General features: G+C 46.9%; 1 pseudogene; it reads right to left on the bottom strand.

Annotated features, from left to right (window-relative positions):
• Nucleotides 1–2068: 2068 nt before the first annotated feature.
• LOC132536950 (apoptosis regulatory protein Siva-like) lies at nucleotides 2069–2684 on the bottom strand (annotated as a pseudogene).
• Nucleotides 2685–4688: the final 2004 nt, after the last annotated feature.

Here is a 4688-nt window from a genome sequence, read left to right as displayed (position 1 = left end):
ACTCCACTGCTATGGGTGACCATTGTCTTTCTGTTCTTTCCTATAGATAGAGTGAGAGACAGAATGATTGAGAGATAAAGAAATACAGAAGGAGGACACCACAGTACAGCTCCACCACCCAGGAACCCCCCCCCTACCCCAGCACACACAGACTCTCTCTCTCTCTCTTTCTCTCTCTTTCATACACACACACTCCCAAGTGGCATCCCAGGGCTCAAATCTGGGTCCTTATACATGGTAACATGTGCATTATACCAGATGAGCCACCTGCTAGACCCCTGAAGACTTATTAAGGACCATCTATGGGCCATGTCCACTTGGTCAATTCCAAATTATATTCCTCCATGAGGATAATTTCTGGAACCATCCGTTCCACCCCGGCTCCATGGCTTCCAGTTCTTAGCAACATTGCCCCGCCAGATATTCGTCAGGATGCAGCATCATCTAAGTTCATTTCCCACGTCTACGCTCTACCAGACCTGCCAATATACGCGGATATCTTCGCCCACCCTGTTCAACGCTTGACGTCTCATCACCCAATCTGGTCCCCTACGCCTACACTGAACTTCTCTGTTCCAGTCTCTTGGAAACAGAGCTGGCAGTCAGCTGAGGTGAAGAACAAACACCTCATCACAGACCCCTGCAAGCGTCAACCCGGCTTTGACCTAGCACGTTATGATTGGGCCCTCCTCAATCGCTATCGAACAGGCCATGGCCGGTGCGCCGCTATGTTCCATCGCTGGGGAGCCAGAGACGACCCGAACTGCCCCTGCAGCTCTAGACAGAATATGACCCACATAGTCAACGACTGCCACCTCTCCAGATTCAAAGGAGGTCTCGAAACTTTACATCAGGCTCAACCTGATGCTGTTGACTGGCTACAGAAGAAGGGCAAATGCTAGAAGAAGAAGAATCTATGGGCCAGGTTTCCTCTTGCCCTTAACTAGCATCTCCAGAAAATACTGTACCACAAAGAGGAGTAACCTAAGGAGCTTATTCACAACATAAGAAGACTTAGTGAAAGAGAAGGTATATATCTTTGTTTCGACACAGGCATGATTTTGTGTAGGATTCTTTTATTACTGTGGTCCTAGAAGTTTTCCAGTAAGTACAAATAACGAATGCTAACTGGATTATCTGTAAAATTGAATTTGCATCAGGAAATTGTCAAAAATGCCCCTTCTTCCATAGCCATACAAGCACACATTAGGAAACAAGAAAAGGCATAAATAAACAGCCTTATTGCCACCTTAAAGACCTAGAAGAAGAAGAACAAAGGAACCCTAAAGCAACCAGAGAGGCTGAAATAACTAAAGTTAGGGCAGAAATAAGTAACATTGAAAATAAGAAAACTATACAAAGGATCAACAAAAGTAAATGCTGGTTCTTTAAAAGAGTAAACACAATTGACAAAACTTTAGTAAAACTCACAAAACAAAAAGGGAGAAGACCCAAATAAATCAGATCGTAAATGAAAAAGGAGATATCACAACACACACCACAGAAATTTCATTGTATCATGAGAGACTTCTATGGACAACTACATGCCACCAAGCTAGAAAACCTGGAAGAAATGGACAAGTTTCTAGATACCTACAAACTTCCAAAATTAAATAAAGAGGAACTAGGAGATATGAACAGGCCAATCACAGCCAAATAAATTGAAATAGTTATGAATAGCCTGCCCAAGAATAAAAGCCCTGGACCAGATGGTTTACAAATGAATTCTACAAAACCTTCAAGGAAAAGTTAATACCTCTACATTTAAAACTCTTCCAGGGAGTTGGGCTGTAGTGCAGCGGGTTAAGCGCAGGTGGCGCAAAGCACAAGGACCAGCATAAGGATCCCGGTTAGAACCCCGGCTCTCCACCTGCAGGGGAGTCGCTTCACAGGCGGTGAAGCAGGTCTGCAGGTGTCTATCTTTCTCTCCCCCTCTCTGTCTTCCCCTCCTCTCTCTGTTTCTCTCTGTCCTATCCAACAACAACAACAACAATAATAACTACAACAATAAAACAAGGGCAACAAAAGGGAATAAATAAATAAATTAAATATTTTTTAAAAAATAAGCTTTTTTTTTTTTTCCCAAATATAAAGGTTTATTCTTTCTGCCCTCGGGAAGACAACTACCCCCCTCCCACCAATTCTTCAGGGCGCTCAGGCTTCCAGCACGGCACAGCTGGCACACAGAACCTTCTCGTGGAATTCAGTGCAGTCCACAAGGGCACACATGGCACAGGCAGGGGCCCCACAGCTTCTGCAGGTGCGCAGACACCGTCCACAAAGGGCGCGCTCACACTGACTGCACGCGGCGTTCCCGGACGGCAGCCCGCACACTAGAGGAGCAGGGTCTGTGTACCCTCGATGGCTCCACTTCAGAAGCCTGGGCTCTGGCCCTGGTCAGGCGGCCGTCCGGGCCGATAAGCATCTGGCCTCAAACTGCCCGTGCGGTCTCGGTGGGGCCAGGCTTCGGGGACCCTGGCAGCTGGACGACAGCACAGCCCTCCTCTCACGCGTGGTCTGTGTAGGCCTGGGCTCCCCGGAACAGCAGCTGCCTGGTCTTCTCGAAGATTTCCCGTGAGTAGCGCTCAGCGCACACGCCGTGCCTCAGCTCCCGAGGGCCCACGCGGACCTTGAGCTGCAGCGGGGCGGCGTCCGCTAACCGGCAGCCCCGCTTGGGCATGGCCGCGGCCCATGATTGCTCAACAATTTGTTTGGCTTTGTATGTTAACTCTCTTTTCAGTCACCAGGTTCCAGGTGTCATCAGGATGCCGGCCAGACTTCCCTGGATTGAAGACCCCACCAATATGTCCTGGAGCTCAGCTTCCCCAGAGACCCACCCTACTAGGGAAAGAGAGAGGCAGACTGGGAGTATGGACCGACCAGTCAACACCCATGTTCAGCGGGGAAGCAATTACAGAAGCCAGACCTTCTACCTTCTGCAACCCACAGTGACCCTGGGTCCATGCTCCCAGAGGGATGTAGAATGGGAAAGCTATCGGGGGAGGGGGTGGGATATGGAGATTGGGTGGTGGGAATTGTGTGGAGTTGTACCCCTCCTACCCTATGGTTTTGTTAATTAATCCTTTCTTAAATAAAAAAAAAAAAAAACCCTCTGGACTTTACACAAGAGTTCTGTGTTCTATTACTGAGCCACTTCTACAGCTGCAAGAAATTCCCAGATTTAAGCCGAGTAGCAGGGTTTGGGTGGTGGTGTCCTTGGCAGAAAAAAATAAAATAATAAAAATTAAAAAATAATAAAACTCTTCCAAAAGACTGAAAACACAAGAACACTCCCTTCCGGCTTCTATGAAGTCAACATCACTCTGATACCAAAAGCAGACAGAGATACAACAAAAAAAGAAAACTACAAACCAATATCTCTGATGAACATAGATTCTAAAATATTGAACAAAATTCTAGCCAACCAGATACAGCAGTATATTAAAAAGATTGTTCATCATGACCAAATGGGGTTTATCCCAGGGATGCAAGGCTGGTTTTGTTGTGGAAAAAATATCCGCAGAACAGCTCTGAGTGTTACAGCTCTGTGGTGAACATGTAACCCTAGTAACTATAGTAACTATAATGCTCCTGCATAGTGTGATAAGAGAGATAAATGTATACGTAGGATAAGACGTCAATCCGAACCTGATTGGCCAATGGAGATGTAACCTAAAAACCAGAGGCAAGCTAGTATAAGTAGAGGCTCAGAAACCAGCTGGATGAAGCATCTTCACCATTACTGACCGGGATGTCGCCGGTGCTGCTAAAGACTTAAGCACACGCAGCTAGGCTCGTTCATCTGGTCAAGCCAGCAGACGAAGAACCATCAGCTCAGTGACACAGCGACTGGTGAGCACGTAGTGAGCCTTACCTGTGAACAGCTACTAAGTAAGGAGAGGTATCAGGTTGACTGTGTGTTGTGTGAATTGTGTGATTGTGTGACCCTTCTATGGCATCTAAATAAGTAAAGAATTATTGCTTAACCCCGACTCGACACACTCTCTGAGTGAATCCTTACACTTATATGTTGCTCACAAGAAGCTCTGAATGTTACAGCTCTGCGTGTTACAATTCTGTTAAAGCTTTCGAGTGTTACAGCTCCAAGTGTTTCAGCTCTAGGGTGCAGCAGATCTAGAGGTGAGACTGAAGCTGTGACCATGTGGAGGGCAGGGAGATACTTTATTATGCCTTGCAAGCTGCTCTGGGTTCCCTGCCCTTCTGGCCACAAGGGACAAGGGTCAGAGAAGCTCCCGAGGGAGTCCCGGGGTAAATCTGCATGTCAGGAGCCGTGTGCCTGAAGAGAATCTCAGACTCATTCAACTCTGGGAGTGGCCTGAGAAAGGTGGGCAACCCATTTACTGAAAGAAAAGGTGGGCAGATATGCCCCTAATTCGGGGGTGGGGGGAGAGATTGAGATAATCATTAACCCAAACACAGAGCAATACAATGCATAGTCACAGACTATTTGATAACAGTAAAAGATTACCATACAAGGTTTGGTCACAAGCTTTATAGTGTACATTTTTCCGGAGGTAGATTGCAGGCACTTTAGGGCACCAGGGGAGGGGAGGGAGGCAGCTGAGCAATAAGGATGTTTGCTGGTAGTTTGTAAATTAATCACACACAGTAGTCCATGGTTTCTAATTAAAGAAGGAAAGGGGGGAGGTGTGGCATGTGAGAGAGGC

The sequence above is a fragment of the Erinaceus europaeus genome, chromosome 2, assembly GCF_950295315.1.
Source record: "Erinaceus europaeus chromosome 2, mEriEur2.1, whole genome shotgun sequence".
NCBI classification, from domain to species: Eukaryota; Metazoa; Chordata; class Mammalia; order Eulipotyphla; family Erinaceidae; genus Erinaceus; species Erinaceus europaeus.
The sequence above is the reverse complement of the archived record's forward strand: the minus strand, read 5'-3'. Positions and strand labels throughout refer to the sequence as shown.